A 12,866-nucleotide genomic window follows, 5' to 3' on the forward strand; every position below is an offset into this window, starting at 1 on the left:
CCTCTTCGGGCTTAAGACCAATTCAAATCATTCTCTGAGATTTTTTCTTGGACATTCTGTCCTTGTTTGTGTTTGTATTTTGGTCTGCCCTGCCACTATGTATGGTCAAGGTTCTTTTCTGTTTCTTGCTCATTTTCTTTCCTTTTCTTTTTTGGTATTTCCTCTTTATTTTATTTTATTTTTTTAACTTTTATGGTTGAGCTCTGATCCTGGGGTAAAGGAAAGGGCTGTCCCAAGCTTCCTGTGCAGCTCTGAGCCTTTGCTTTAAGCACAATGGCCACTTGTGTTTGCAGGGGGTTTGCAGAGCCTTTGCCTGTTCTTTTCAGGAAAAAGCCTGGTTTCCTAGATTTTGCTTCTGAGCTAGGACTAGAAGCTGCCCTACTGATTTGCTCCTCCACTGAGCCAGGACGGAGGGTCTTAATTGTTAATTTTCTGTGATTAAGACCCTCTTATCAGCTTTCTCAGGGTCTATCTGAGCTGGATTGAATACTCTTTTCACCCCAGTGAGACTGACCTTTCTTAAAATTTTTGCAATCTATTTTGAGCTGGAGAGTGGTTTCATTCTGTTAGACTGTTCAGAGGCTTGATTTCATGTGGTTTTCAAAGAAAACTGGTTGACTTGAATAGCTTTTTGGCTTTACTCAACCATCTTGGCTCTACCCATAGAACTTTAGTAGTGATGCACTTTATTTACTTAAATGGTCACATTATTTGGGATTTTTTTTTATATTATGATTAATTATGGTAATTGTTTCTCTAATTTCCAAACATCCTTATATCCCTGATTTAAACCTAACATCTATAATATTTTAAAAGAATAAATATCCTTTACCTCAGGAATTTAATTTTTTTGAATCCTAATATACTGATAATATTGGTCAATAGTTTTTTTTTTTCCTTTCTTGATTAGGTATTGGGACCACGTTTGTGTCACAAAAAGAGTTAAACAAAATGCTAACTGTAATGGGCTGAAGCTCAAGTTGATGCACTAGGTCCCAAGCACGTGAGGCTAAATACTAATTGGACCATACTCTATTAATATATATGCTTGGAGAAAGAATGGCCCCTGACCACTCTTTATGCAAGTCCTGATGTGTTGTGTAGGAAATGACGATTTTGGTGGATGGAGGCAGAGAGGCGGAGAGAAAAGTGGAGAGAGACTGCTGGGTGGCTTTTTGATGCAGCTGCACACATTGCTATCACAATTCCCCTTTCACCTCCGATCCTTCTTCACCTCTACTGAGAATAAAGATAGAAGATTTTCCCTTAACCTGAATTCCTGACTTTGGCTGATTTTAAAATACTCGGTCATCACATTTGGCACCCAAGCGTGGAAACCAAGGACCCTACTTTCACTGAAGAAGTCTCCAGTGACCAGGAACTTAGGTGAGTATTGTAATAGACAAACAGGGATCTTATTTTCTTAAAAACTAAACTAGTAACCTTTTTTTTTTGCTGAAATGTGACAGATGCTAGATAAAGATTCTCCATCCTTCCTCCCCCCCAACCTCCTCCTCCCCACCCAGGAGTGGCGCTATAGAAAGCATGCTTAAGCTGATGGAAGAACAAGGGCTACTTATAACTTGGGAACAGATAGTAGACTTCTGGGTACATTAAAACACACCTCCCCTTGGTTCTTAGAGGAAGAGCAAATCTCTCAAGATAATTGGACATTATGGGCAATGGATCTCCATATATTACAACGAAAATGGTCCTCATTCAATTTCCATTGAGGCATTCTTTGTATACAATATAATACAGTTGGCCTTAAAGAACCCTATGATTTATAGAAGAAAGAAAAAAAGCACTAGGAATAGCCAAATGGGGAAGCCTGAGATAAAGGAGGAAGACAATGAACAGATTAATGACCATATCCCCACAGGGCATGGAGACTTAAGCGGGGCTCAAGGGTGTGGTGAATCTGAGGCAGCTTCAGCCCCACCTAAGGAGCAGGTAATTGACTCTCCTCCATCAACTCCACCCTCCAGGATAGAGGGAAGAGGGGTAGTGGGGAGGGGGGGGGGCAGTGACAGCACTGTCTCTTTCCTCCCTTCTCCCTGGCATCCAGCCGCTCCTATGACTAGATTGCAAAAAGGACTAATTAAGGCCAAAGCGGAAGGGAGAGATGTAACGGAACTTCAACATCACATTTTCCTGTAATTCAACAGTTTAATTCTTTAGGTCAAGAAAGTAGAAAATATGCTCCTTTTGATACAGAAATCCTCAAAGACTTGAAAAAGACTTGCACTCTTTATGGGGCTACATCAGCTTATTGTTAAGGTGTTATTACAGAATTTGACTTTTGAAATCTTGACCCCCTAATGACTGGAAATCTATAGCAAGAGTATGCCTAGAACCTAGACAAAACTACTTGTGGCTTTCTGAATATAGTGAGCTCTGTAGGATACAAGCCCAACAAAATAGTCAAAGTGCAGTTCATGCTGCAATCACCTGTGACCTACTAACAGGTGTAGGTTCCTATGCAGACATCGCAGTACAGATTAATTATTCCACAGATGCATATGAGCAAATTGCTGCTGATGCTATCAAAGCGTAGGCTTCTCTCCACAATAAAGATGACAAGGGTGAGGCCTTCACAAAAATAACACAAGGGCCAAATGAATACTTTATTGACTTTGTGGGACATTTGCAGACAGCTATCATAAGAACTAATGGGGAAAATGCGGTAACAGACATTTTGCTAAGGCAATTTGCTAAGGAAAATGCTAATGAGGTTTGCAGAAGAATTATACTAGGACTGCGCAAGGATGCTCCTTTAGAGGAGCTCATAAGACGCTGTACCACAGTGGGCACAAATGCCTTTTATAGCTAGGCTATGATGCAGACTTCCCAAGATCCCAGCATGGGAAGGCAGAGTCCCTTCTGGCAAGGGACTTCCAGAGAGACTTGTCCATGCTTTCAGTGTGGTAAAGTAGGGCATATGAAAGCTCAGTGTTGGTACAGAGACAGAATGAGAAAACAGGGTGGGAGAACAAGACCCAATACCCCATATCCAAAATGCAACAGAGGCTTCCATTGGGCCTCAGAATGTAGACAGGTTCAGGGAAACGGGATGAGGGGCTCAGCCCCAGAGCCCCAAGCAAAAAACACTTGGGGCATGATGGCAGCCAATGGTGCACCCAGAGAGTGCCTAGAAGTCCAGTACCCAGACATGACCAATCAGCCAGGAAGCCATATGATGGCAGAAAGGGATTACACAATCAATCAGCCAGCAAGCAACCTGATGGGAGAAAGGAATTACAATTGGGGAGAATAGAGTTGTATGCAGCTGGGACAACTGAGATACCTCCTGAAGAGGTGAAATCTGTTTCTCTCCAGCCTATGGATCCCTTGCCTCCAGGCACAGTAGGCTTGACCATTTCACCTTCTTTTTGTACGTACAAAACAGTGTCCATCCACACACTGATATGGGAAACTGGGGAATGTTTAGACAATATCCCAGTCACTAATACAGGTAGATAATGTGTGACTTATCACCCAGGAGAAATAGTAGCATCAGGTTTACTCATACAGAATCCTAATAAGCAACCTGATGATAGTTACCCAGATTCTGATTCCAGACCACAAAATCCAGGAATATACTGGACAGCAGCTGTAACAGCTGACCGACCTATGCTCACGATCTATACAAATGGTCTACCATTAGAAGGATTGGTAGACACAGGTGCATTTCGTACAGTCATTAGAGGTGCCAATTGGCCCAGTCACTGGCCAAAGATTAAAGCAGACACCTACATGTCTGGTGTAGGAGGATCAATAGCAGCTGAAGTTAGTGATGGACTTTTGAAGTGAAAACAGGAGTTTTCACTCCTTTTATAGTTGAAAAAATCCCTATCAATCTGTGGGGAAGAGATGTTTTACGGTAATTAGGGTTAAAAATGAGTACTTCGGTTTTTTAAGCAGGGCTGCTGTTGAAGGCCTGACAACACTTTTACCTGTTCCTATCCAATGGAAAACTGATACACCAGTGTGGATAGAACAGTGGCCCTTAGGTAGCGATAAAATCCAGGCCTTGTTAGATATAGTACAGGAGCAGCTTGACCAAGGACACTTACAACCTTCTCTAAGTCCTTGGAATTCCCCAGTATTTGTTGTAAGAAAGAAATCTGGAAAATGGAGGATGTTGACCAATTTAAGAAAGGTAAATGAACAGATGGAAACTATGGTAACTTTTCAGCTTGGACTTCCATCTCCTACTCAATTGCCTAGAGAATGGCCTCTTTGGTCTATAGACATTAAGGATTGTTTCTATTCTATCCCTCTGGATAAGGAGGATATGAAAAGATTTGCCTTTTCAGTGCCCAGTGTTAACTTAGCTGAGCCTTATAAAAGATATGAATGGACAGCTTTGCCACAGGGAATGAAAAACAACCCCACTATGTGTCAAATGTATGTTGCTGCTGCTCTTGCTCCAGTAAGAAAAGCATTTCCAAAAGTTATGCTATTACATTATATGGATGATATATTGGAATGTGCACCTGAGGAACAAATGTTAGAAGCATGTCTACAAAAGACCATAGAAACACTAAGGAACTACAAATTGTACATAGCTCCAGAAAAAATTCAAAGACATGCTCCTTTTCAATATTTAGGATATGAAGTATATACCCTAACGTGCTCACAGTACAAAAACTGTGCTTAAGAACAGAGAAGCTAAACACCTTGGATGATTTTCAGAAATTGATAGGAGATATCCAATGGATGCGACCAGTGTTAGGCCTGACTACCTATCAATTGCAACTGTTATATGACATTTTAAGGGAAGACAGTGCTTTAAATTCACCACACCAGCTTACAAAAGCTCAAGAGGCTTTGAGAAAAGTTAAACTGGCTTTATCCAATGTGGTTGAAAGAGTCACTCAAAAACCTTTGGAAATATCAGTTTTTGCCACACAAGAGGCACCCAGAGCAGTCCTTCATCAAGGAGACAGTATGATAGAGTGGGTGAACTTCCCAGCACAACCAGAACAAAGCCTTACTCCTTACCCAGTGCTTGTGGCTAGAATTTCATTAAAGGCCATTAAGCGAGCAGTACAATTATCTGGGACAAGACCTAACAAGATATACACCTTTTATACCAATACACAAATTAATGTGTGCTGTGAGACCATCCCAGAGTGGCAAATTTTATTAGCCATGGCTCCAAATTTTACACATGGGTCTCCATTAAAGATAACTAGACTATTACATAATTGGCGATGGACTCTTGAAGAAAAAGTTTCTAAAGTTCCTCTTCAAGGACCAACAATCTTCATGGATGCATCCAAACATAATATTTGTGCTGTGTACTCTCATGATCTAACTATAAAGAGAGTAGTCAGAACTCCTTTTCAGTCCACTCAGCAGAATGAATTTTATGCGATAATTCTAGCTCTTACTTATTATCCAGGAGACATAAATATAATATCTGATGTGGCCTATTCAGTAGGTGTAGTACAAAGAATTGCCACAGCCCAAATAAAATTTGCAGCCTCTAATATATATCAGCTCTTTAAGAAACTTCAAGAGCAAGTGAGAAAGCATCCAGGTAAGATCTATATATTACATGTCCATTCTCATAGTGGACTTCCAGGTCCCATATTTGATGGCAATTCAAAGGCAGATAGCCTTCTAACTATGTTGGTCAATACCCCTTTGTTCCATCCCACTCTCATAGTGGATTTCCAGATCCCATTTTTGATGGTAATTCAAAGGTAGATAGCCTTCTAATTATGTTGGCCAAAACTCCTTTATTCCAAGAAGCCCAGGCATCTCATTCTAAATATCATCAGGCTGCTTGAGTTTTACGTTTACAATTTGGAATAACAAGAGAGGAATCTAGGAGCATAGTAAAAGTCTATACGGCTTGCCTTCCTTTCCATGCTCCTATACTGCCTCCAGAGAAGAATTCTAGGAGCATAGTAAAAGTCTATACGGCTTGCCTTCCTTTCCATGCTCCTATACTGCCTCCAGAGAAGAACCCTCATGGTTTGAGACCCAATGAAATGTGGCAAATGGATGTGACCCATTTTAAATATTTTGGTCGTCTGTCTTTTATCCATGTTGTGGTAGACACCTTTTTGGGATTCACTTTTGCAATACCAGCAGCAAAAGAGACAGCCCGAGTGGTCACTGAATTCCTCATATTTGCAATACCAGCAGCAAAAGAGACAGCCCGAGTGGTCACTGAATTCCTCACACAAGCATTTTCCATTATGGGTGTGCCATAAGCAATAAAAACAGACAATGGCCCTGCATATACTTCCAAACATTTTGCACACTTTGGTGCACAGTATAAGATTTTACACACCACTGGCATACCTTTTAATCCTCAAGGACAGGCAATAGTAGAGAGGAGAAACAGAGACATTAAGACGCTCCTTCAAAAACAAAAGAAAGGGGGAGCCACAGGTAACCCTAGAGAACTTCTAAATCTAACCCTTTATACTATTAACTTCTTGATTTTTGACAAAGATGCACTGGCTCCGGCTGACAGGTTTTATAACCCACCGGAAGGGCAGTGTCCAGTGCGAGTAGCTCCACTATCTTTAGATAATCACCAGGTGATCTGGAGAGACCCAGAAAGTGGTGAATGGAAGGGACCAGATAGGCTAACTGCTTGGGGAAGAGGGTTTGCTTGTGTCTCTACAGGTGGAGAAGGAATCAGATGGGTGTCAACGAGCAGTATTTGCCTTGTACATTGCAAAGAGATGGAGCAGACCCTTGAAATGAAGAAGAAGACCCAACAAACATTGGGTGGTTCTGTTGCTGCTTGTGCTCACCATTGAAAGAGCGTGGTAGTTATGGCGTTGACTCATGGACATCGAAAATTGTTGGACTTCAAAACCCTCAGGAATCATTGGATTCTCTGAGACATGATAAGATTGTTGTAGGACTTGAAAACCCTCAGGAATCATTGGATTCTCTGAGAAATGATAAGACTGTTACAGGACTTCAAAATCTGCTGGAATCATTGGATTCCCTAACACATAAAAAGTCTTTTGGACTTCAACTTGGGGGGATCATTGGATTCCGACATGTGAAGCAATGGACAATAGATTGGTTTTGGAGCATCTCTTGGCTGCTGAAGAAGGCATATGTGTGATTGTTGTTTACATACCCTTCTTCTAGGACCTCTGGCAATCTTTTACATCACCATGTTGATTTATATTGTTTGTTATTCCGCTACTTGCATGTACAATTCATGTTTGTTACACCACATTGAGTCTGCACTGACTGAGGGAGGGTCACCACTAATAGCCTCTGTGTTATTGCTATGTATTTGTGTAATACCTCCCATGCTGATGGGTTTGTGCATAATAAGACCCTTCAGCCTAGAAACCTGCTAGCAACCCCCACTTCCCTTTGGTGCTTTTCATCTTCCTTCCTGAGATGTCAGGGAGGGCGTGATCATCTCCTTTTTAGGATCCTTTAGGATTGTGATCGCCTCCTTTTTGGTGCTTTCACCTCCTTTCCTGAGAAGTCAGGGAGGGTGTGATCACCTCTCCTTGGGGGCTCTGACCTCCCTGAGGAGTCAGGGATGGTATGACCACCTGCCATCCCTGAAACAAAAGAAAGTGGGAGATGTAATGGGCTGAAGCTTGAGTTGATGCACTGAGGTCCCAAGTACATGAGGCTAAATAGTAATTGGACTATACTCTATTACTATATATGCTTGGAGAAAGAATGGCCCCCACCCACTCTTTGTGCAAGTCCTGATGTGTTGTACAGGAAATACAACGGGGGCAGAGAGAGAAGTGGAGAGAGACTGCTGGCTGGCTTCTTGAAGCAGCTGCACACATTGCTATCGTAATCCCTCCTTTACCTTTGATCCTCCTTCACCTCCGATCCTTCTTCACCTCTACTGAGAATAAAGATTGAAGATTTTCCCTTAACTTGAATTCCTGACTCTGGCTGATTTTTAAATACTCAGTCATCACAGCTAACAGTCTCAATTTTTAAGAATAAATTTTATATGTTGTGATATATAGTTGTGACAAAATACTTTTATGCCATAAGAAGCTATGAAAACTTGAAAAGATTTACATAAACTGATGCAGTTATCAGAAAAACAATGTAACAATAATAGTAATAGTATATGATGATCAACTGTGAATAACTTAGCTATTTTTAGAAATACATTGATCCAAGACAGTTCCAAAGGACTTCTGATGAAAATTGCTATCCACCTCCAGAGACAAAACTATTGGAGTCTAAATGTAGATTGAAATGTAATACTTTTAACTTTCTTTTTTTGCTGTTGTTTTTTGGTCTGTGTTTTCTTTTATAAGTTAATATGGAAATATATTTTGCATGACTGGACATGTGTGATCTACATGCACTTGTTAATTGTTTTAGGGAAGGGAGAGTGAAGAGAGAGAAGTTAGAATTCAAAATTTTAAAATGTTTTCAAAGCAATATGATATTATTTTAAAAAAGAATATATTGTATAATTTATATATTGTGGTTTAAAAATTGATAGAATTGCATAAAACTATTTAAACAAAGAGTTTTTTCTTTTAAAGTTTATAGCTAATTCAATATTTTTCTGAGATTACATTATTTAAAATTATTGTTTTATATTCTGTTAATTTGAATCTTTTATGTTTTTGTATGTAATCCTCATGACTTTTGATTTCTCAATTTTGTTGACATTTTATCAATTATAGTAGTGTCTAATAATTCTTTTTATTGTTTCAAAGGCTGTTGTGACCCTTTCTATTATTTCTTTATTTAAATAATAGCTTTTTATTTTCAAAATATATGCAAAGATAGTTTCAACATTCACCTTGGCAAAACCTAGTGTTTCAAATTTTTCTCTCTCCCTTCCTCCCACTCCTTCCCTAGACAGTATATATTTTTTATTTTTAATCATATTGATTAAATATTTATAATTTTTTAAAAAAATTACCTCTTGGTTTTATCAATTTTAAAGCATTTCTGATTTCTAAATTATGTTTTTTTCTGACTTTCAGAATATCCTCTGTAGTGTTTATTTGGGGTTTATGTATTTACTTTCTGATTTTTAAATTACATAGTTGATTTTTTTTTTCTGTTTTCTTCTTATACATTATAGGGACATAATTTTGCCTGTGAAGAGTTGCTTCAGCTGCATCTTGTTTATTTCTATAATCTATTTTTTGCCAAATACTGTTTAGGATTTCATTAGTGAGTGCCTATTTTATATCTTTTACTTTCTCTCTCTCTACAACTGTTTATATTGAATTATAGTTTTTAAATTATGCATTCAGTATTTATGCTTTTTAACACATCTATGATCAGTACCCTAAAATATGGTCTATCTTTATAAAGAAACTTTTTGTTACTGTATAGTCTCTAATAGTTCCATTCAGAAGATGCCATAAAGCTGTTAGCTCTAAATTCTCCAATAGTTTGTCCAGGTCCAAACTTTGCTTTTTGTTTATCTTTTTGATAGAATTATCCATCTCAGAGAAAAGAATATGAAGTCTATTGTTATATTGTATGAAATATATTTTTTTGATTTAGTTCTTTTTTCCCTTGCGAATTTTGATACTGAATATATTGATTTTAAAATAATATCATATTGCATTTAATATTTCTATTAATTCTGTCAATTTTTATTTTTGCTTCATATAATTGTATTATTGTAACTCAAGATTATTGAATTTACCTGATGGACAATACATTTTTTATAGCCTCTGATTTTGATTCTATATATGTTCTTCGCTTTATATATAAAAATATATATATGTTTACTGAGGCAATTGGGGTTAAGCCCAGGGTCATACCATTAGGGAGTATTAAGTATCTGAGACCAGATTTGAACTCAGGTCCTCCTGACTTCAGGGCCAGTGCTCTTTTCTATATACTATCTAGCTGCCCCTATATTCTTTGCTTCTTTAGATGTATTTCTCATAAATATCAAATTGTGTGTGTGGGGTATTTTTGCTTTTATGTATTTAGTAATGCTTTAGTTATTATTATTATTATTATTATTTTTACTCTTTCCTCTTTTAAGGAAGTTACTTTGTCTTTATAATCAGTTTTGTTTAAGCTACTTTGATGCATCCATATTTCTATAGGCTTTTTTTTTTGGGGGGGGGCTTCATCCCACTTCTCATTTATGAGCTATTTTCCTGGTTTTAATGTTTGATTTGTTATTTTCTTTATCTATTTCTTCCCCTTTCCCTTCTTTTATTTCTGTCAGTCTATAAATATTTATTAAATATCTACTATGTGTTCTTATTGAGTTCAGAGTTTAATAGGTAAAAACAATACATCAGACAAGTTATATACAGAATGAATTGGAAATAATCAATAGAAGAAGGCAAATTAATCAATAATCAATAGAGGAATGACTTCTAAATTAAAAAAATGAGATTTTAGCTGGGACTTGAAATCCAAGGAAGCCAAAAGCAGTATTTCAAGCATGGGGAAAAGCAAGCAAAAATGCCCAGAGTCTGGAGATGATCCACATTGTTCGAAGAACATCAAGGAACCAGCTGGTTATTACAATGGCTAGGGAGCTGTGGCTGGAATTACGGACATCTGAGTTCAAATCCAGACTCAAAGACTTACTAGCTAAGTGACCCTTGGCAAATCACTTAACCCTGTTTCCTTATGTGTCTAGAAAAGGAACCACTCCAAACAAACCACTCCAGTATCTTTCCCAAGAAAACTCTAAATGGGATCATGAAGAATGGGATGAAACTGAACAACAAAGAAAGACAGTTTCATAGACTATTTAATAAGAGTAAGATATAAGAAAACTGGAAGGGTAGGGAAGGTATAATTTGTGGAATTGAGTTTTATATTTGCCAAATAAGAGTTTTATATTTGACCTCAGAAGCAATAGGCAGCCAGTGGATTTTGTGGAGGAGGGTGATATGGTATTACCTATGTTTACAAAAATCATTTGACATTTGAGGTAATGATGAATTGAAGCAGGGAAAGACTTGGGGCAGGGAGACCAACCATCAGGCTATTGCAGTAGTCCAGGCATGCGGTAATGAGATCCTGCACCTGGCTGTGTCAGAGGACAGAAAAGGAGTATATAGAAAGATGTTAACAAAGTAAAATTGACAGGACTTGGCAATAGATTGGACGTGATGTGGAGGAGGGGACCAAGAGAAAGTGGTGTGTATGAAACCTTGGTTGCAAACTTTAGTGACTAGGAAACTGTGTCTTGAAATTAATAACAAAGTTTAGAAGTAGTGCTGTTTTTTTTTGGGGGGGGGAAATGATGTGTTTAGTTTTGGGCATGATGAGTTTAAGATGTCTGAAGGACATGCAATATGAGATGTCTAATAAGGCACTGGAGAAGTGACTGGAATTTAGGGATGGATAAGCAGATTTGAGAATCACTAGCATAAAGATGACTGAAACTATGAGATACCTAACTGAAATATAGATAATTTATTTCTTTATTTTTGAGTAAATTACCTTGTGTTTTTGTTTGTCATATGTGTAAGTAAAATATTCAACTTGTGTTTGTTTTTCTTTTGTCTAGAATTATTAATTTCATTTGTTGAATAACCATTTTTCCACTTACTGACTTAAATCAGGTTTGCAAGTTATATCATTTGGGCTGCAGTTTGAGCTTCATTGCTTTTTGGAATGTACTATTTTATTCCCTCCTGAGATTTCTAGTAATGAGTGAAGAAAAGCTTTAGTTTTACTTTTATGTGTCTTGTTTATAGCATTTTTTAAAAAATTCTGGAAATTATCTGTAAGTTCTTTAATAATGTTCTTCCTTTCTGCTCTCCCATTTGGGAAGTCTTAGGTAGTTTTCTTATATAATTTTTTTATGCTATTGGATTTGCCATGATCTTCAGGTAAACTTATGATCCATAAATGATCCTTAAAAACATTTTTGTAGCACATGACTTTGGCTTATATAAAGACCATGGAGATTTGCCTTATCTTGTCTGGATCAAGTCTTTCATATCACTTCCTGCCCACTCAACAAACCATGCCTCCTGTATATTTCCGTGGATCCTGCTTCTTTCCTTCATCCATTTTCTACAGAAACCAGAAACCCCTGGGTACTGATAGGTAATCTTTCACTTTACCTTTCCTGAAAAAAAATTTCTATTCCATTTTCTTGCTATTTCCTAAGATGATTGCCTTGCTGTTCCTACTTTTAGCTTCCCTTTATGTGTTCTCTTTTCCTATGTGAATATAAGCCCTTCTAGTGCCATGTATTAATCTTGCTTGCACTTATATATTAAGAGAGATAGTTGTATCTAGAATATAGTTCATGTTTAATAAATGCTTTATCATACATTCATCCATTCCTTTAATACTGTTGCCTTATGATTTCCTTTGACTAATTTTTTCCCCTCATTTTGGAATTTTTATTCTAAATTTGGCAATCCTATTTTTACTTCTTTTGATAAACTCTCTACCATGGATTCACTTTTTTCTGTTATGCTAATTAAGTATTTTATTCATGGAGAGTTATAATGTTTTTTTTTTTTGGTCTTAATACTATTTTAAAGAGATTTTAAAAATCTTTTTGATGATTCAATATACATCTTTCTTTTGAAGATTGGGAATCTTTCTCTTGATTTCTGTCCTTAAAATCTGAATATTTTTCTGAACTTTCTTCTGGAAATCTTTGGAGTTTCAGATTTTTTTTTTATTTATATTACTTTCTTTCTGACTCCTCATCTTTTGATGGATATTCTCCTGGGGCAACACTATAAATTGCAGGATTTAATATTGACTTAGTTGTTTATATTTGGTGGGGATGATTTGAAGTGTAGTCTGTGCAGAGTCTTTATGTCTTTAAGAGTCCTTAATTTAGATCTTAACTTGGCAGAAAGCAATATAAATTCTTCTCTCCATCTTTCTGTGGCTAGGCAGAATTAATGGTAGTGGTG

Source organism: Sarcophilus harrisii, chromosome 5 (genome assembly GCF_902635505.1).
Source record: "Sarcophilus harrisii chromosome 5, mSarHar1.11, whole genome shotgun sequence".
NCBI lineage: Eukaryota > Metazoa > Chordata > Mammalia > Dasyuromorphia > Dasyuridae > Sarcophilus > Sarcophilus harrisii.